The following is a 22,589-nucleotide window of genomic DNA, read 5'->3' on the forward strand; positions in this document are numbered from 1 at the left end:
TCCAGAAATAAAACCACATATATATAGTCAAATAATTTTTGATAAAGGGGCCAACAACACACAATGGAGAAAAGAAAGCCTCTTCAATAAATGGTGCTGGGAAAACTGGAAAGCCACATGCAAAAGAATGAAACTGGACTACAGTCTCTCCCCCTGTACAAAAATTAACTCAAAATGGATCAAAGATCTAAACATAAGACCTGAAACAATTAAGTACATAGAAGAAGACATAGGTACTCAACTCATGGACCTGGGTTTTAAAGAGCATTTTATGAATTTGACTCCACAGGCAAGAGAAGTGAAGGCAAAAATTAATGAATGGGACTACATCAGGCTAAGAAGTTTTTGCTCAGCAAGAGAAACTGATAACAAAATAAACAGAAAGCCAACTAAATGGGAAATGATATTTTCAAACAACAGCTCAGATAAGGGCCTAATATCCAAAATATACAAAGAACTCATAAAACTCAACAACAAACAAACAAACAATCCAATAAAAAAATGGGAAGAGGACATGAACAGACACTTCACCCAGGAAGAAATACAAATGGCCAACAGATATATGAAAAGATGCTCATCTTCTTTAGCTATTAGAGAAATGCAAATCAAAACTGCAATGAGATACCACCTCACACCTGTTCGATTAGCTGTTATTAGCAAGACAGGTAATAGCAAATGTTGGAGAGGTTGTGGAGAAAAAGGAACCCTCATACACTGTTGGTGGGAATGTAAAGTAGTACAACCATTATGGAAGAAAGTATGGTGGTTCCTCAAAAAACTGAAAATAGAACTACCTTATGACCCAGCAATCCCTCTACTGGGTATATACCCCAAAAACTCAGAAACATTGATACGTAAAGACACATGCAGCCCCATGTTCATTGTAGCATTGTTCACAGTGGCCAGGACATGGAAACAACCAAAAAGCCCATCAATAGACAACTGGATAAAGAAGATGTGGCACATATACACTATGGAATACTACTCAGCCATAAGAAATGATGACATCGGATCATTTACAGCAAAATGGTGGGATCTTGATAACATGATACGAAGTGAAATAAGTAAATCAGAAAAAACCAGGAACTGCATTATTCCATACATAGTTGGGACATAATAGTGAAACTAAGAGACATTGATAAGAGTGTGGTGGTTACGGGGGGGGGGGGGGGGGAATGGGAGAGGGAAAGGGGGAGGGGGAGGGGCACAAAGAAAACTAGATAGAAGGTGACAGAGAACAATCTGACTTTGGGTGGTGGGTATGCAACATAATTGAACGACAAGATAACCTGGACTTGTTATCTTTGAATATATGTATCCTGATTTATTGATGTCACCGCATTAAAAAAATAAAATTATTAAAAAAAAAAAAAAAAAACATAGCAGAAAGACCAATGGTAGACGGGAAGACCAACTTGCAGGGAGCCCCGGGTAACGGCACCCGAACACCTTTCCTTCCCTACATTCCAGCTCCAGCCTTGCCATCAGTACTGGAACCTGCTCTGCTTTCCTGTACAGAGCTGTTGAGTCTTTCTTGCTGAGAAGAGTGGAGCATATGGAGAACCATTCTTTTCATAGAAGAGTCCAATCATTGCAGGCATTCCAGGAGTCCAGGAACCCAAGGGTCTACGACTGCTGTCGGTTATTGGCTTGTGCAGGAAAGAATTCAAATGCATGCAAGCCAGCATAGAGTTTAAAGGGAAAGTCAATTTATGAGTGAAGCAGTGAGACAGGATGGGCTACTTCACAGACAGAGCAGCCCACCTTTAGTGGGATTTGCTTCCTTTATTGAGGTTCATTTAAATAGAGGGAAGTGCATTCAATAAGGAAGGGGAATATTCAGGATTTTCCCGGGAAAGGGGTGGAGATCTCTCAAAGGAGCTCCATCAGCCATTTTTTATCCTAATATGGGCTTTCCACTTCTGATCATGGTGGTGCGGGGTGTGTTGTTTACAATGAGGCTAAGAGTTACTGTTAGGTGAAATGAGTTGCCATATTGGCTAGAGCTGGTCTCTGCCAGTTTTCAACCATAAATCCGGTGTGTTGCAGGGGGTGGGGAGGAGATTGGTCTTCCTTCTTCTTGACAATTTTTGTAGCTTTTATCAATTACAGCTGTTCTGCCACATACTCTATCTCAGAATGCATTTCAGTTCATTAAAAGAAATTTCTATTTGTTACTCTGTTCTATGATTTGGGGCCAAACACACATACATATATGTACATATATGAATAAGTGCATCTTTTCAAAACGAGTAATCTATTTAATTTGAGATAGTTGGAGAAAGTAGTGTCTTGCAAGGTACAGTGAGAGCATAAGGACAAGCCCAGAACAGGATCAAGTACTGAGCTAGTCCATTACCCTTTCTGAAGTTCTCTTTCCTCACCTATAAGTAATCCAGAATTGGAGATGTGGCCACTGCCTTTCTGCAAGGAAAGGTAATAAAACCAAAAGCAATATCTCAATTTTAGAGGTTACATTTTATTTTAACTTCCAAAATAAAATATAGCTTTGTCCAGAAATATAAAGAGGGTAGAATATGATTCCAAAAACATCAGAAAGCAGAGGGAAACATACCCAAAAGTGTAAAGAGAAATCATGTGGAATGATACAGATTTTAAGAACAAACGTTCTACATAAAAATAAATAATTTAGTGGCAAAAATATACATAACTTAACAAATAAGCTCTTTGTAGTCCTTACATCAGTCAATGGACATTTCCCAATCTTTCCTCTCATGCACTCTGAAAAACATAACATATAAGATGCTAGCCTTACTTGCAAAATTGATTTCAATGATGGTGAAAGAGCCAAGAAAAATAATTAAAGAAGCAAACAAACAAATAAATAAAATGACTACTTGAGTTACCGTGAGGCTGCATCCTGCTGAAGGGGATTAGTGCCCTTGTAAAAGAGACCCTCACACACTTCCTCACACACTTCCTCCACGTGAGGATGCAACAAGAAGTTCAGAGTCTGCAACTCAGACAAGGGTCTTCACCAGATGCTATCCTTGCTGGCACCCTGATTTTAGACTTCCAAGCCTCCAGAATTGCGAGAAATACCAATTTGTATTTTGTTGTAGCAGCACAAATGGACTAAGAAATATTGTGAGTACTCTTTTGTGTTTGGTATATTTCTTTTAGTATGCTGTTTCTGAGATTATGCACGTTGTTGTATGTATCAGTAGTTTACTTCTTTAATTGCTGAATAGTATTTCATTGAATACATATACCTACATTTTATTGATCCGTTTATCAGTTGATGGGCATTCAGTTATTACTAGTACAGGGCTATTACTAATACTACTGCCATGAACATTCACATACACCTACCATATGTGTATGTGTTTTTACTTCTCTTAGGTACTTAGGCCGGGAAGGGTGAATTATGGTAGCTATATGTTTAACTTTTTAAGAAACTGCTAAACTTTTCTAAGTGACTGTCACATTTTGCATTACTGGACTGACTTTAAATTCAGATCTTTATTTATTGTTCATTGATAAACTAAATTCTATATTTGGATCTGTTTTGCATTCTGTAATTCTTTTCTAAGAGTCTGCTTCTCAGTTACACATACACACACACACACACACACACACACACACACACACACGCACATCAGAGCCAAGAAAAATCCCTTAAGTATCTCTGCGCTTGACTTGGGGGTCTCACAGGCAGGCTAAGCAGTAGGGCAAGGGTCCCCAAACTACGGCCCGTGGGTCACATGCAGCCCCTGCCGCACTTCCAGAAGGGGCACCTCTTTCATTGGTGGTCAGTGAGAGGAGCACATTGACCATCTCATTAGTCAAAAGCAGGCCCATAGTTCCCATTGAAATACTGGTCAGTTTGTTGATTTAAATTTACTTGTTCTTTATTTTAAATATTGTATTTGTTCCTGCTTTGTTTTTTTCCTTTAAAATAAGATATGCGCAGTGTACATAGGGATTTGTTCATAGATTTGGGTTTTTTTATTTATTTTTGTATTTTTCTGAAGCCAGAAACGGGGAGGCAGTCAGACAGACGCCCGCATGTGCCCGACCGGGATCCACCTGGCACGCCCACCAGGGGGCGATGCTCTGCCCATCCGGGGCGTCGCTCTGTTGCGACCAGAGCCACTCTAGCGCCTGAGGCAGAGGCCATGGAGCCATCCCCAGCACCCGGGCCATTTTGCTCCAATGGAGCCTCGGCTGCGGGAAGGGAAGAGAGAGACAGAGAGGAAGGAGAGGGGGAGGGGTGGAGAAGCAGATGGGCGCTTCTCCTGTGTGCCCTGGCCGGGAATCGAACTCGGGACTCCTGCACACCAGGCCGACGCTCTACCACTGAACAATCCGGCCAGGGCCTGTTCATAGTTTTTTTTTTATAATCTGCCCTCCAATGGTCTGAGGGATAGTGAACTGGCCCCCTGTGTAAAAAGTTTGGGGACCCCTGGTGTAGGGAAACCAACAACATATTGGATTTAGCCAATGAGTATAACTGTTTTATTTATGTAATTAGCTTCCTTATCAAAGTCAAAGTTAAGACAAAGAACAAAATACCCTTCTGGACAAACAAAACAGCAAACAAATCTATACAAAAATGAAAGATGGCCTGAAGCAGTTTGGTCTTAAGTGACCCTTAAAATGAAACTGGAGAAGGAGTTACCTTTTTAAGAAGAGGGAAAACAAAACAACAAAAAAATTCTCCCTCAGAAGGAAATACTTGCTAACTACACATTTCACCATTTAAAAAAATGCATACATAACTGATTGTTAGTCCTCTGAAAAACCTTCTTGTAGACTCCAGATAGAAATGTAAAAGAATGTTCAACTGACAAGCATTCACCTGAAAGCAAGAAAATGAATTTCTTATATTTTCATAAAAGACTTGTTACTTTATATAATAATAATAAATATAATGTTTTCAACCATAGTCCCTTACTGTAAGAAGGCTTTTTTTCTGGAAGAAAAGATAAAATGGGAATATATAAGTAAACATCTGCAAATTGATAAGAGCTTTTCAAAGCTTTTTTTTTTTTTAAATCTATCTGCAGTTTTCGTTTGTTACACTATTTTAAAAACTAGATGGAAATAACAGAGAAACTAATTCTAAGAAGAATTATCAAAATTGACAGCTTAATCTCATTCTCTTACTTTAGCCTGAGCTTTATACCTAGTTCTGTTAAAATTGATCAGTTTTATGTTATTTAAGAAACTACAATCTTCCCTAAGCCAACAGTAACATGTATTAATAGAAATTACTTTTGCTGGCCCTGGCCGGTTGGCTCAGCGGTAGAGCGTCGGCCTGGCGTGCGGGGGACTCAGGTTCGATTCCCAGCCAGGGCACATAGGAGAAGCGCCCATTTGCTTCTCCACCCCCCCCCCCTCCTTCCTCTCTGTCTCTCTCTTCCCCTCCCGCAGCCAAGGCTCCATTGGAGCAAAGATGGCCCGGGCGCTGGGGATGGTTCCTTGGCCTCTGCCCCAGGCGCTAGAGTGGCTCTGGTCACGGCAGAGCGACGCCCCGGAGGGGCAGAGCATCGCCCCCTGGTGGGCGTGCCGGGTGGATCCCGGTCGGGCGCATGCAGGAGTCTGTCTGACTGTCTCTCCCCGTTTCCAGCTTCAGAAAAATACAACAAAAAAAACTTTCCACACAGCTAGGCTAAAATAATATAGATGTACCTAGCATTATCAAGTGACCATAAAACTAAACCGAAAGAGGATAAACCAAAAGGAAATAATATTTGACTTGTCTTTTTGAGATTTCTGAAGTTAAGTACATGATTAGAGCTTTGACCATAGCAAAAACAAGACCATATATATATATATCTTTTGATCCAGGGTTTAAGTTAAGTGGTTTGGACTTATATACAGAAACTAAATCTATAAATGCACAAGTACATGCTGATTCCATTTGGATGGAAGTCTTCAGCTGTATCATTTGTTAGGATAAATACAGAGACTGGGTGGAGGCTTTTATCAGAACCACTCTTCAAATTACTTTATTCATTGAAGTCTATTACATTAACAAAGTATTTGCTGAATGGGTATCTCAGAACATTAAATGCTGATTTGGCAAAAATCCTCCCAATTAGAATCCCGATGTGGAAGCCTAAATATGCCAAGTAAGGGAGCATTTGATTATTAGAGACTCACTGAAACAAAGAGTGCTGGTATTTATTTCTGTTTCATAAATTAGCTTTAAAATAGGCATGGAATAATGTCTTGTGGTTTTTTCTATGAAACTACATTAAGGCAAAATAAGGATGTTAAACACCTCACTGCAGAACAGGAAGGAGAGAAACAGATACTGAGGCCCACTGGGCAGGGCGTTGTATCTCTTTAACTATATAATTCTGGGAATCTTGGAAAAGAGCCTCCAAAGAAAGGCATAGAACTCCTCTGAAGCAGGATCTAGTGCCCTGATTATAAGGTGACCAATCGTCCTCCTTTAGGGAGGACAGTCCTTCTTTTGTAAGTTCCATCTTTCCTTGAAAAGTCTCCTCCTACATGTCCTCCTTTTTGATATTGAAAGACTAATCTGTAAATGTCCGTACTTGATCGATGCAGAGTCGATCCATTGTGTGTGATGTGACGCATTCTATTTGACATGACGATTTGTCAACGGCCAGTACAGTAAGGTGAGACATGATTATGAGACGCATGCGCTCCGCACGGGAGACCTTGAGAGAGCACATGATATACCAAGTGCTCAAATTGTTTTGTGTACTTCTTACTGAAACACGACACGGCACATATGACATTGTAGACTCACGATTATTTCTTTCTCAGTGAATATTCAATCATAGACAGGTAAGCACAATTCACATTTTATTAATTCATTATCTATTTAATAATTTCCAAATACTTATAATTTTATTTACAAGTATTTTCCTAAAATTCAACTTTTAAAGTGGAAATCTAACCTCAAACCATATCTATTAATAATGCATTTTGAATAAATAGTTGCATAAAACAGATGTTTTTAATTAGAAAATTATAAATACACCTCAATATTACTCCAAATTAGTAGTTTTGTTTGATATTTAGTTTTACTAAATGAGTACTTTTTATTACAATTATTATTAAAAACTAATAGGCATATAAGCATAATTACAATATAAAATATTACAAATGTTTTTATTATGCATTTATCATATTATAGTGTATTATTGTTGCAATGAATAAAATGTTTATTTACAATATTGTTTTCTTCAATTTATTTTTATTCTTCTTTTCATTGTAAAAAAGTTGGTCACCTTACTGATTACCATGTAGAATTCAATCTTTTTTGGCCCTGGCTGGTTGGCTCAGTGGTAGAGTGTCAGCCCAGTGTGTGGAAGTGCCAGGTTTGATTCCCAGTCAGGGCACAAGGGAGAAGCAATCATGTGCTTCTCCACCCCTCCCCATCCACCTTCTCTCTCTCTCTCCTCTCCTCCCACAGCCATAGCTCAATTGGTTCCAACAAGTTGGCCCTGGGTGCTGAGGATAGCTCCATGTCCTCATCTCAGGTGCTAAAATAGCTTGGTTGCCAAGCAACAGAGCAGCAGCTCCAGATGGGCTGAGCATCGCACAGTAGGGTGGATCCCAGTTGGGGCACATGCAGGACTCTGTGTCTCTCTGCCTACCCACCACTTACTTAATAATAAAAAAAAAAATCATTAAAAAAAATTTGCTTTGTTCTATTATTGGATTTCCTAAACTGGCTAAACTGAAAATGTTCCTGCATATGGAGCAAAAGCATTTACTGTATTTTGTCATGCTTACAATCTTTAAAATTAAGGTATTATTAAAGTGTACCCAGAAAATATTTTAAGGTCAATTTAAAAAAAAATTTTTTTAAAGGGGGTAGTCATATCCTGGAATTCCTACGGGTCTACCATATCATGCTTTTTACATTAAAAAAAAATTTGCATTTCTTTTGAATGCTGATGAACAGTAGACACCAAATCTTTTTCGCCTGCAAACTACTACCTTCTTTATTAGATCCAGTTAATAACACTGTTTTGTCTTTTTCCAAATAGCTCCAGATATATGGGAAAGATTTATATAGGTGGATGGGGATCCTCAAACCCCTCAGCGAGATCTTCTGAGCATGGCTTTTAAGATACCTAGAGGCAGAAAAGGCCCAATAGAGATCAGGGGAACTACCAGCTTTTAGGATACACCCTTAAAGGCTCCAATGCCCCAAAGGGGTCTCATAGGATGCCATCTGGGTCCTGCTTCAATAGTGGAAAGGAAGGTCATTGAGCTAAAGCCTGCCAGGCTTACATGCCTCTGCTGTGAGGAAACAGGGACACTGGAAGGTAGGCTTCCCTCTCGCTCCTCTAAGGGAGGGTTCAGTCTCTTCCAGCCCTGCTCCAGCCACCTATGACCTAACCTTGCCCAGAATGCTGGGGTTTGCCACTGAAGGCTGAAGGTGCCCAGGGCCGTCGGCCCCATCTACAATGCTGTGGATGAGCCTAGGGTATTTCTTCCAAGAAGCAGGTAAACTGATCTCATTTGCACAAGGGCCACTTAACTATGTTTTGCCTGAATAGTCAGGTTTTTTATTCTTCCCTCGAAGATCTCTGTTGTGGGTGTTGATAGTCCTATTTTCTGCTGCTTTGCTTAATATATAGTGTTTCTTTTATCCCTCCTACCTCAATGCCCCACTCATATTTCAGGCTGGGACCTACTCCTAATTTTGAGCTCTCTTTCCCCCTTTTGCCAACTTCTATTATGAATCTATCTTTGCCACCCAGCTTAGTGTATCCCAAGGTTCACTTTACCATGCCACAGTCGCAGAGCTCCAGGGAAAAGCTACCTGGTCTCATATCTCCAGGCAGAGGAGAACAGAAGCTCCATATCCACGCATGCTGCAAATGGCTTTTCCAGTCTACCTGAATCATTACCAGCTAGAAGCAGTGGTCATTGGGACTTGGACATGAGCTGCAAAGTATAGAATGGTGACAACAATTCCAGTGCCATGCAGACTTTTCCTGGATGTGGACTTTTCCTGGACTCCTCCTCCCTGTGCCAGCTCCTAACAGACTGAACTATGGTTGGGTTGCATTTTTCAGGGATTTGGCATGGTGATGGGGCCAACTTGGACTTGGTGAACATGTTAAGGACACTACTCTTTTATGGATTCTTGCTGTATTGGCCACGAGTTTGCTTCAAGGCTTTTAATCACTGTAAAAAAAAAAATAGAAGACTGGATAAAGAAGGTGGGGCACATATACACCATGGTATACTATTCAGCTAGAAGAAATGATGACATTGGATCACTTACAGCAGAATGGTGGAGTCTTGGTAGCATTGCGCGGGGTGAAATAAGTGAATCAGAAAAAAACAAGAACTGCAGGATTCCATACATTGGTGGGACATAAAAACGAGACTAAGAGACATGGACAGGAGTGTGGTGGTTACAGGGGGTGGGGGGAGAGAAGGAGGGAGAGGGGGAAGGGGAGAGGGAGGGGTACAAAGAAAACTGGATGGAGGGTGACAGAGGATGATCTCTCTTGGGGTGATGGGTATGCAACAGAACTAAATGACAAGATGACCTGGAAATGTTTTCTTTGAATATATGTACCCTGATTTATTGATGTCACCCCATTAAAATAAAAATTTATTTATAAAAAAAAAATTTGCTTGACCTGTGATGGTACAATGGATGGAGCATCAACCTGGCATGCTGAGGTTGCAGGTTTGAAACCCCAGGCTTGCCTGGTTAAGGCACATATGGGAGTTGATGCTTCCTGCTCCTCTCTCTCTCTCTCCTCACTAAAATAAATGGATGACTTTAATTTAAATAAATTCAATCTTTTGTGAATGAATGAATGAATGGAGAGAAAACACTAACAAAAGAAGACTGCGAATCCCTGTTCAAACTCAAGTTAGACAGCTTCATTGAATTTTCTTTGAAAATTCACTGAAATACTAGTATAGTATAATTATTTAGAAATCTATAGATTATTAGGTGATTAAAATCATGTTGGGGATTTCCACTTGACTCTCATAAGATTAACCAGCAACTTTTGCTCCACAGCATTCTTTCTTATTTCCTGCCCAATCTGGGTCAAGGTTGAAAAACCAGAAGAAAAGGTGAGAGAGGGCCATTAAATCAACAGTGTTGGTTTATGTCCCAGATGTCTCTAGTTCATTCATGCTTTGGGCAAGACTCTTAGACATCTGTTATTTTAATTTCCTCTTCTCAACTTGTGGGACTAATATGGCTATTATGAAGGTTAATTTAGATCACATTTCTATAATGCTGATAGTGCCATATAATTTTTTAAAACCTAATCAAGGCTCTAGCTGGTTGGCTCAGTGGTAGAACATTGGCCTGGCATGAGGATGTCCTGGGTTTCATTCCTGGTCAGTGACACAGGAGAAGCAACCTTCTGCTTCTCCACCACTCGCTTTCCCCTTTCTCTCTCTCTCTCTCTACTCCTCCCATGGCCATAGCTTGATTGGCTTGAGCTCATCTGCCAGGCACTAAGGATGGTTCCGTGGAACTTCCACTTCAGGCACTAAAAATAGCTTGGTTGCGAGCATGGCCCCAGATGAACAGATTATCAGCCCCAGAGGGGACTTGCCAGGTAGATCCCAGTCAGGGCACATGAGGGAGTCTATCTTCCTTCCTCTCACTTGGAAAAGAAGAAAGAAAATGAAACCTAATCAAAACACTATTTCTTTCTCTTCTTGGCTTTTATTGTTGTTTCTAACACAGGATCCAGGGTTTCATCTCCTCCCTCCCACAAATTACAGACAGTCACTGCCGTTATATAATTGCAATTTAAATGGGCCTTTGAGATAAGTGTCTATTTTGTAAACCACAGCTTTCTCTGCCTCCTGACACTAACCTACCAGATGTATTGGTAAGCACAATGATGATAATGGCTCTGACAGCCTATTCTGTTCAGGCAACACTATTGTAGGAATCATCAGGCACCCAGGTCACATTTTCATTACAAAAGCTGATGAATTCTAACCATTAACACTGCAAGTATACAAATACTCCTGATGACTTGGCTCTTCTCATTATTTTTATCATTTGCTAACTCATTCAAGTGTTCATTAAAATATTTTTAAGTGTATCTGCTAATGCACGCCTCCATGGGCTTTACTGTTTGTTTTCTGTCACCCTCACATTGTTTTTGCTTATTTGTCAGGACAAGGAGAGTTGTGCCAAAGGGTTTACAGTTTGCTAAAAGTTCTGATTACCTCTGTGCACTACTCACAGTAGCTACGTGTGGACAAAGCATCCACTCCCCAGCAGTGGGACGTCAGCGAAAATGAAAAGACAACATTATTTCCAGCTAGATGTGGGAAAACTAATACAGTGAGTGATGGAGCCTGAGATTTCTTGGACAGTTTACAGAGTAGCAGTATGAAACTTATCACCATCCTGCGGGAGCAAAAGCGTGCAGTCGTCTGTCTGCTGGAGTTTCCAGGAACCTGATGTCCAGGACGCTGAACCCCTACTCTGGTCTTTAACTCATACAACTTGGGATCTTCACTTCTCAAACATGCCGCATATACCTTCCCAATTTAGGGCCTTCCACGGTGCTTATTTTGTCTACCTGAACCTCTATCTTCTCAAATCTATGAAAACTTAGTGTCTGATCATCCTTTTGGTGTAAATGAAATGTCATATTCTTGGCAGAAACCTCCGTGATCACCCAGACTAGATCATATATCATAAGTCTTGGCTGCAATCAACAGCATACCCAACTTAAAGTGTCTTTAACAATGAGCAATTACTTCCCTCTCCTAACAATAAATCTATAGGCACATAGTTCTGGATGGACTGACAGGTTCAAAGTTATGTTAGGGCCAGGGATGAGCTTTCTGCCGTTTCCCTGATTTTTCCCACAGTCACAAGAGGGCTGGCTACCACAGCTCAAAGCATGATGTTCTCACACAACAATAATATCTAAAGACAGAAAGAAGAAAAGGGTTTTCTCCTCACATGTTTTTCTTTTATCAGGGAAAAATATTTCCCCAAAGAGCCTCTGTCCTTGCATATTTCCACTTCAGTAGCATTAAATAGGATTTCATGCTCTCTATGCTAACAAGGTGGCAGTCTGGCAGTTTTAGTCTCTAAAGCAGGCTAATTTTGTTAGCAAAGGACAGGGCTGTTGAGTAGGGAATCGACAATGCCCACCACAGCAGGCTCTTCCAGGTAAATGTCCTCACAACGCCCTGTAACTGTCCTCTGTATTTCTTATAACAACTGCTGTTATGTAATTAACCCTGTGAAGTGTAAACTTCATGAGGGTAGAGTCTGTCTTACTTGCCCATTATATTCCTGTTTCCTAGAACAGTCCCAGGCCCAGGTCCTCTCACCTTGTCATGGTGTTTTTATTTCCTTAATATGATTGTTCTAAGAAAAAATTCAAATTGGAATTGGTGAGGATAAATTTTTACCATTCATCTTTATATTGTATATTGCCAGCTTTAGCTGAAAATATAAGTTCATTTAATTCATATGTGGAATCATCAAGGCTACAATTGGTGTTTTGTAGCTCACAAATACAAATATATATTTTTTCCGGAATAGTAGAAATGCAACACCCAACTAATTCAAATATTTTAATTTACTTCTTTATATATGCACATCCTACTAACACCATCTACCCTCAGCTTACTGAGTATGGAATGATTAAAAGTAAAAAGAATAATCTCACCCATTATATATCATCATTTTCAGTGAAACAAAACTAAGAAAGGATATGATAAGGTTCCTGGATCATCTACGACTCTTAGAATACCAATACTTTCGTTCTGTGTTTGAAGAAAGTTCTGGTCTGTGTGGCCTCTTGGAGCTGTCAGCATCCCTGCATACTTTATCCTAGATATAACATGCTTACCTTATACTGGCGTTGAGTCTCACTGAGCTCCCATTCAATATGGGTTCTCCAGAATTCTGTACTCATGGACATTACATATGCTATATGAGAACAGGGCAGCAAGGACTGAGGTAGGCACACGTGTGTGTGTGTGTCTCCTCTGCTCACATGCATGCTCCACTGTCCCACCGGACTTCACATAACAAAACCCATATTCAATCATAAATTTATTAAGAACATCAAGATGACAACAGCAAAGCATTAAAACTCAGTACAGGGACCTCCTGAGCATGGGAACCTCTATGACAGGACAGGTCACACACCCATAACACTGGGTCTGTCTGGCACACCTAGGTGCTCAGTAAATAAGATGAATAAATGAATGAGTGAACGCATCTCTTTGAACCACTTTCTGATCACTTCATATGTTTCTGACATTCCCTTTGAATGGGCTGCTCGGGTTCCTAAAGCATTTGCTGTTTCATTACACTAAGTTTAGGTGGGAGGCATACTGGACTCTGAGTAGTTCAGGCTGTAGGGATGACCTGGAAGAAGGGAAAAACTGGGCCAGATGGCCAAGAAGCATCTGAAACTACTCATATGCTTCAAGGTCACTACTCATCAGAGAGATGCAAATTAAAACCACAATGAGCCGCCACCGCACACCAGTCAGAATGGCACTCATTAACAAAACAACACACAACAAGTGCTGATATGGATGTGGAGAAAAGGGAACCCTCCTGCACTGCTGGTGGGAATGCAGACTGGTGCAGCCACTGTGGAAAACAGTATGTGAGTTTCCTCAAATTAAAAATGGAACTACATTTTGATCCAGCTATCCCACTTTTAGGAATATATCCTAAGAATCCCAAAAAACTAATTCAAAAGAAAATATGTACCCCCAAGTTTACTGCAGCATTATTTACAGTAGCCAAGATCTGGAAACAGCCCAAGTGTCCGTCAGTGGACGAGTGGATTAAAAAGCTGTGGTGCTTATACACAATGAAATACTATTCAGCCGTGAAAGAGAAGAAAATCCTCCTTTTGCAACAGAATGGATGGACCTGGAGATTATTATGCTAAGTAAAAAAAGCCAGACAGAGAAAGACAAATATCATATGATCTCACTTATAATGTGGAATCTAATGAACAAGGTGAACTGAGGAATGGAATAGAGACAGAGGCGGAGTCACAGGGAGCAAAGGGACAGCTGTCAGAGGGAAGGGGGATGAGGGGATGGAATCAGACAAGGTGAAGAGATGAACGAAATTATATATACATAACACATAGATGCAGATAAGAGGACAGCAAATCCCAGAGGGAAGCGGGGAAGGAGTCAGGAGAAAGGGAGTGTAATGGGGGACACATTTTGGAGAGTTGAAGGTGTTATATTGATTGGGACACTTGAATCCATGTTAAAACAATAAATTTTAAAACTTAATAAAAAAATATATATAAAAGAAAAAAAGAGTGAAAGCATTAAAAAGAGAGAGAGAGAATGAATATGCTGTACTAGAAAAACTAAAGACATTTGTTATAGAAGCTAGGTTAAAATTCTAGAAGTGCTGTCTAAAGCTCTATGACCTGGGTCAGAGGTCTGGATTCTTTCGTTTCAGTTCCTTCATTCTGCTCATATGAAATTCTGTTTAGAGGGTTACTGTATCTCTCATGTACATACATTGCCAACCACATGGGAGGTCTTCAGTAAATGGTTTATATGGTCTATAGGGAAAAATGAAATTAAGTCCACACCATGACAGTCTTCTTTCATTCTTCCCCACCACAGAAGAACCTGGGGATTAAGGGAGGTACTGTAAGACATAGAGCATGCTATTAGATTAGACAATAATCTAATAAATTTAATTTAAATCTTGTTTTGAGACTATTTTGCAGGATTGTGTGAGCCCTTGAAGTAATAAGAGGAAGTACTCTCAGATGTCACAAAAGTATGAATGGGAAACATCAACATCATATATCCAAATATTAAACTTCAAAGTATTACTTAATAATGATCTACTAGTTTATAATTGCCTATGGTAACTGGGAAATGCATTGGCAAGTAATATCAGATATAATTGGAAAATACTTAATTTAGTTGTTAGTTATCACCTCCTCCCTTTAAATGTTTGTAAGCATTGCTAACAAGGGAAAAAATACTGATTTTGACCTTTATTTCCATTGTCACAGGCAAAAAGTAAATAAATAAAAAGTGAGAAGCAGAGAGCATGAATAGCCAGACGAGATCCCTAGACCTAGAACAATAGAATGCTGGCCAGCTCGCCAACCAGGCAAAGAAAACATGACACTTGGCAGCTCAATGCTGCTAGCATTTTAGGGAGCAACTGCTTTTACTCTATCTTTTGTATTTTGATCCAGGAAGCATTTACGGCTCTTTCATTTATTCATTATCTCTATCTTTTTCTCAGCTTCTAAAGAGTTTCTTGTAAAGTACACTTCACATTAGTGGTTCTTCTTATTCTTCATAACTGTAACCCAGATGAGCCAAAAAAAAATCTAACCATAGCGGCTTGTCTAGCAATTTCAACGGGCTCAACATTTAATCAGCTGTCAATAGCTCCCACCAAGTAGTAGAATTAAACTAATCCCTTGGAAACTTGATCCATTTCTCAATATCATTTGAGATAATTTTTAACCATTGTTTATACAACTAAGAGATAATAATACAATTATTGTATTATTATCTCTTAGTTCTCCTGGCCAGAAAGTGTTTATTTTTTTAGCCTGGATTTTAATCTAAACTATACTTATTTCCATAAGGCTTGTCAATTTACTAAGACAAACATTTCTGAATATCCACTAAAAAGAGGAAGACAATATATAAAAGGAACTTACAAACCACAGGACAAGTCACAAGAGACCTCTGGGTGCTCTTGGGCCCCAAGTCATTTCAGTCTCTAAGGCTGATGAAGGAGATGCAGAAAAACAATATGTGTAGACTCATGGTCATCTAATAAAAAAATGTAACAGCAAAACTAGTGAGCCATATAATGTGGTGCATATTTTACAATGGAATGAACTTCAAGACCCTTTAAGTTGGAAATATGTAAAGCAACATTAATTCTAAGAGTTTGGATGGATTTTAGAATTCCGAAAAGTGTGTGTGTGTGTGTGTGTGTGTGTGTGTGTGTGTGTGTGTGTGAGAGAGAGAGAGAGAGAGAGAGAGAGAGAGAGAGAGAGAGAAAGCTTAAACATTATATGTCTCATTTGTGATAGACTATTCTAAAAATGAAGGGCCTTTATGTTACAATGGTAAGTAGAGCCTGAGGCTCAAAAGCAAAGGCTTTTAATTTAGAAACTTATATATATATATACACACACACACACACACACACACACACACACACACACATGTGAAGTAGGTTATTTTTTAGCAATCTTAATGACTAACTTGTGGCAATGAAAAAACTACCTATGAACTTTTCAGTTAGTATTTTCTATTTAAATGTTTTTTTACATTTTAACTTGGACTCCTACTTCTACTATATGTCTGCATACAAATTAAACTACAAGTTCAAGGCATCAATCTTTCTAGCACTCAAAGTCATCTCTACGTGATCACATAGTTTTGTTTTCCAGAGTGTGTGTATGTACATGTATTGATATGCTAACAGCCCTTCCTACACTGAACATGAATTTTTTAAAATGATGTTAGAGGGAGGAAGGGAGGCAGAGAGAGAGACAGAAACAGGCAGAATATTGATCTGTTCCTGTATATACCCTGACCAAGGATTGAACTCACAACCTTTGCATCTTGGGATGATACTTCAACCAGCCGAGCTACCCAGCCAGGACTAAACAAGAATTTATGTCTCTAAGTGTTACACCTGAACAAAGGATACAAAAAGGCACAAATGACTCTCAGTTTTCTCTCTTTGATCCTCCTGCCTGGAACCATTATGATTGTTGAATAAATATTGACTGAATACTGAAAGCGTAGATATTCATGACTCTTAAAAATCTGCACTTACATATTGCTTTCACTTAAAAAGAACACTGTTGCTTATAGCTCATAAAGAAGTGACTGTTTACTTGACCAGGTGGTGGCATACTGGATAGTGTTGGACAGGGACACAGAGGACCCAGGTTCAAAATCCCGGCCGCTGGCTTTAGTGTGGGCTCATCCGGCTTGAGAAGGGGCTAAGGAATTGAGTCTGGGATCATAGACATGACCTCATGATCACTGGCTTGAGCCCAAGGTCGCTGGGTTGAGCAAGGGGTCACTACTCTGCAGCAGCCCCCAGTCAAGGCACATATGAGAAAGCAATCAATGAACAACTAAGGTGCTGCAATGAAGAATGGATGCTTCTCATCTCTCTCCTTCCTGTCTGTCTATTCCTATCTGTCCCTCTGTCTCTCTCTCTGTCTCTCTGTCTCTGTCAAAAAAAAAGTGACTGTTTTCCAGTTAACTAAGTAGGTTATCTCACTTTAAGCTCTATTTCAATAACTTTTTAAACCATTTATCCCTCCCTGATTATTGATGCCTTTCACTAGTGGCAGGACCAGTAAGAAAGAAAATTGGGGACAAATGACATTAGTACATGATTATATGCCTGGGCCAAAATAAATACACAACTTCAAAAAGGAGATGGACAAGTAGGGAAAGGTTAGGGGAGAAAAGGGGAAGGAAGCACGTAGGAGAAGGGCCTAGAGAAATACCAGTGGCTCGTGGGTCCAAAGGTAGAACAAGCATACTGAATCTAAGAAAGAAAAAGTTCACAAAGCACTATTGCAGACATTATTTCACAGCATCTGAGTGAAATAGAGAATATCTTGATCTCAGAGTTGATAAAAGGGCTCAGAGAGAGTGAGTGATCTTCCCAAGGTCACACAGCTGGTACACAGGTAGTAGAGCTGATATCTAACCTCTGATATCATCATTGTCATCATCATTGCTGTCATCATCACGACAGACTGCTATTTTTTCTCTGAGCACATGACCAACCTCTTGCCATTCCTTTGACCAAGTATTTGTAGATACCACAATTAAATAAATATATTGAAATACTACTCAATAAAGGGTAAGTGTAATTATTGGAGAAGGAAATACTTTCTAGATATCAAATAAATTATCATTACTTATTTTTAATTATAAATTGGATATATGAACAATGAACTATGAGATAATTAACATTTTAAGGTCTCTCACTATGTATATAGATTGAAATATAAAATAACAATAGCAACATAGTAACAGCTCAGTAACTTTATCTGTATATATTTATTAGAAAGTTATTCAATTATATGCCATTCAAGCTTTTCTAATTGGTAAATTCTTTAAATGACTTAAGAACATCAAATCCCTATGACATTTTAAAATAGTTATACATCATTTTTAATTACTAAAGTAAGCATAACTCTAGCATAAAAAACAGCATTAAGTTTGAGCGCTCGCTAGGGGATCGTGTGGGATATGCACTCCCTCACTCCTCACTGTGATGAGCCCCCCAGCCATGCGCCAGAATCTGCAGTTCCCCCAGGCAGTGGCCCCAGTTCATATTCAAGGGAGTAGAGACCAGAGAGTGATGGCATCTGAGGGTCAGGTACAAAAAGAGACAAAAGTTCTGAAACCTAAGACAAAAATGGCTGATAAAGAAAATTTCAGTAGACCTCCAAGGAACAAAAATAACGTAACAATGGAAAAAAATTGTATTCCTTTAAAACCTTCTAATGAGTTAACCAATTCAACTTTAGTAATGGATACTTATAATTTGGAAAATAATCAAACTCTGCAGTTGTTATCAATAAAAGATGAGCCCCAAGGTCAAAATATGACATTAAGCCAAGCATTTCACATTAAAAAGAAACAGAAACAAGTGACTACAGAAAAACTAAAGCAAGATGCTAACATGCTCAAAAAAATTTTGCTTGGATCTTATCGTGGCCAAATTGTTCATTCTAAGGTTAATTCATTTAGAAAATCTGTACAGGTAAAAGATGAGAGTTTTGCAACAAAGAAACATTCAGCTACTATCTCTAAAGCCACGAAACCTCAGCCTACAAATACCAGCAGTGTAACAGCAAAAAATCATAGAGCCTCAAACATGATGACTACCACCAAATTTGGGAGGGCTGCATCTCAGAACGAACAACTTTTGCATCCTCCTATTAGAGTCACCACAATAATACCCATACTAACTACCCAGGACTCCCTGAAACAAAGTGTCAGTAAGACCTCTGCCAATGTTAAAATTCGGAAAGATTCTGGCCTGACCTGTGGTGGCGCAGTGGGATAAAGTGTCGACCTGGAACACTGAGGTTGCCGGTTCGAAACCTTGGGCTTGCCTGGTCAAGGCACATATGGGAGCTGATGCTTCCTGCTCCTCCCCCTTCTCTCTCTCTCTGTCTCTCTCTCTCACTCCTCTCTCTCTAAAAAATCAATAAATAAAATATTTAAAAAAAAAATTCGGAAAGATTCTCATGAGAAAGAATTACTGCAATTTAATGCAGTTTTACCTAGTGTCAAAGCCAGTTCTGAGGAAGTAAAAAGAAGTAAGACAATACCAAGAAGCATCACCTCTGAAATTATAGGCAGGCCTGCTTCATCTTCTAATACCAAACTGATAGAAAAGTCAAAAACCATTAACCAGCGCAGACATACTATAGCAAAAGCAACTATCGATAGTAGGCCAGCGCAACCCAAAGAAACCACAGAAGAGAGAAAAGCTTGTCTGAGTGAGTGGAGAGCTAGCAAAAGAAGAATGCTGAAAAGGTTACCCAGCCCGAACCTGAAAGACAAAATGAAGAACCAGTTGGGTCCTTTGGGACTACCATGGCAGAAGAAGATGAGCAAAGATCATTTACTGAAAAAGTAAACAAGACATTTTCTGAATGCCTAAACCTGATTGAGAGTTGCCAAAAATAAGAAATATTGGACATACTAACTGACCTGATTAAAAATATTCCAGATGCCAAAAGACTTATTAAATATTGGATATGCCTTGCACGTGCTGAACCACTCACAACTTCAATTGAAAATATGTCTATCTGTAAGAAAGCCATTCTGGCAGGGGCTCAGCCTATTGAAGAAATGCGACATGCAATTGCAAATATTCTAATGATGAAAAGTCAAGAAAAAGTTAAATTTGGAGAAAATTATGAGAAGGCTTGTACAACGAAGGAATAAATCCAAGAAATCAACATTGAAGATACTGGTGTTAATCTAGAGTCAGGAAAATCTATATGGAAAATAAACATCATAAAAAGGTGGTATTTCAAGATTGTCAAAAAGACCGATTTGACAAAACAAAAGATACAGCCAATGATGTCAAAACTCCCAATACAGAAACTAGGGCAGGTTGCTTAATTAAATATAACGTGTCTACTATACCATACTTGCAACGTGTGAAAAAGAAAATGCAGTTTGGTCGGCCTAGCGTGCGGAGGACCCGAGTTCGATTCCCGGCCAGGGCACACAGGAGAAGCGCCCATTTGCTTTTCCACCCCTCCGCCACGCTTTCCTCTCTGTCTCTCTCTTCCCCTCCCGCAGCCAAGGCTCCATTGGAGCAAAGATGGCCCGGGCGCTGGGGATGGCTCTGTGGCCTCTGCCTCAGGCACTAGAGTGGCTCTGGTCGCAACATGGCGACGCCCAGGATGGGCAGAGCATCGCCCCCTGGTGGGCAGAGCGTCGCCCCTGGTGGGCGTGCCGGGTGGATCCCTGTCGGGCGCATGCGGGAGTCTGTCAGACTGTCTCTCCCTATTTCCAGCTTCAGAAAAATGAAAAGAAAAAAAAAAAAAAAGAAAATGCAGTTTGTTGAAACAAATTCTATATTTAAAGAGCTAAAGTTTTGGCCCTGGCCGGTTGGCTCAGCGGTAGAGAGTCGGCCTAGCGTGCGGAGGACCTGGGTTTGATTCCTGGCCAGGGCACACAGGAGAAGCGCCCATTTGCTTCTCCACCCCTCCGCCGCGCTTTCCTCTCTGTCTCTCTCTTCCCCTCCCGCAGCCAAGGCTCCATTGGAGCAAAGATGGCCCGGGCGCTGGGGATGGCTCTGTGGCCTCTGCCCCAGGCGCTAGAGTGGCTCTGGTCGCAACATGGCGACGCCCAGGATGGGCAGAGCATCGCCCCCTGGTGGGCAGAGCGTCGCCCCATGGTGGGCGTGCCGGGTGGATCCTGGTCGGGCGCATGCGGGAGTCTGTCTGACTGTCTCTCCCTGTTTCCAGCTTCAGAAAAATGAAAAAAAAAAAAAAAAAGAGCTAAAGTTTCTAACACCAGTTAGATATTCTCAACATCTTCAAGACAAGACTTCTAAATTGCCCGATATGTTAAGAGTCCATTATCCTTGTATGTCTTCATTGGAACAGTTAACAGAGCTGGGAGATGAAATCGATGCTTTTATATGTCGCCCTAATACAGCACTGTGCTGGATACATTTGGAGACTGAAACAGCAGGAGAGAAATAAAGCTATGATAAGGAATGAAGCTTTTATTATTCCTGGGGTTTTGTTTGTTGTGGCTTCATATGTCTCTTACATCAGGATTTGACCAAGTATCTAAGTATTCGCAGCAGTGAGCACTTTTGCTAACATTCACGTTATAGCAGGTGTTGCCTTCTGTGTGTCAGAACTAATCATACATTGTCTATCTCAAAAGACTAGATTTTCTTTTGTAGGTAGGTAAATTTTGTCAACTAGTTAATTACGTTCCTTGAATATAGTTAATAAATGTTAATTCTAGTTTTGGTAACTGGTCATTGTAAAAGATTAGATCATTTTAAAACTAATATGGATGTGGTTGAAAATCACATAGATGCATTTATGTTTATATATTTTATTTGTCTAATAGCACCTTTTGTTGTCTTCTCATGTTCTAGAAAGTAGGATTTGTATACTTTTTTAAACTGTGCCTAACAGGTTAACAATAAATTAAAATATCTACATAATTTTTTAAAAATCATTAAATATATATAAGACATATATAAATACATAAAAATATGATTATAATCCTGTGTAAATTCAACCCCCCCATTATAGATAATTACTATTAACACCGTCAAATCATTTAAAACCATTTCAGTTATGTCCTGGCCAGTTTGTTCAGTGGATAGAGCGTTGGCCTGGAGTGTGGACATCTCAGTGTAATCCCTGGTCAGGGCACACATGAGAAGCGACCATCTGCTTCTATCCTCCTGTCTCTCCCCCTTCTCTTTCTCTTCCCCTCTTGCAGCCAGTAGTTTGATTGGTTCATGAGTCAGCCCCAGGCACTGAGGATAGCTTGGTTGATTCTAGCATTGGCCCCAGGCAGAGATTGCTGGGTGGATCCCAGTCAGGGCACATGCAGGAGTCTGTCTCTCTGTCTCTCCTCTTCTCACTTAAAAAGAAAAAACTCAGTTGTAATTAACTCACTTAAAACTTAAGTCCTAAACCTTCAGCAATGCACCTTTACCATGTTCAGCTATTTGCTCACACTAGCAATGATAGCAGGTAGACAACACCCAGATGAATTTAGTCAGTACAATGAATATTTCACCAAAGGCTTTATTTTACCTGCATCCGTCAGCCTGCCCCGGGACCCCCTCACTGGGGTCCCGGTCAGCATATGCACAGCTGTACCAGGTAACCATCAGTGGTTGCTTCAACTGCACAGCAACAGGAGGGAAGGAGGCCAGTGGGAGGATCCAAGCAGAGCGCAACGGGAAGGAAGGAGGCCAGTGGGAGGATCCAAGCTGAGCAAAGGAAAGACAGAGAGAAATAAAAACAGCAGGCTGACCAACATGCCTTGATGTTCTTCAAAGAAAATCAAGAAAGCCATTCCCTTGTTTCTAG

The 22,589-nt window shown here is 40.1% G+C and overlaps 1 pseudogene; it reads left to right on the plus strand.

Moving 5' to 3' along the window:
• The first annotated feature begins 18,280 nt into the window (after positions 1-18,280).
• On the plus strand, positions 18,281-21,227 carry LOC136391694 (cytoskeleton-associated protein 2 pseudogene; annotated as a pseudogene).
• Positions 21,228-22,589: the final 1,362 nt, after the last annotated feature.

The sequence above is a fragment of the Saccopteryx leptura genome, chromosome 2, assembly GCF_036850995.1.
Source record: "Saccopteryx leptura isolate mSacLep1 chromosome 2, mSacLep1_pri_phased_curated, whole genome shotgun sequence".
Classification (NCBI taxonomy): domain Eukaryota; kingdom Metazoa; phylum Chordata; class Mammalia; order Chiroptera; family Emballonuridae; genus Saccopteryx; species Saccopteryx leptura.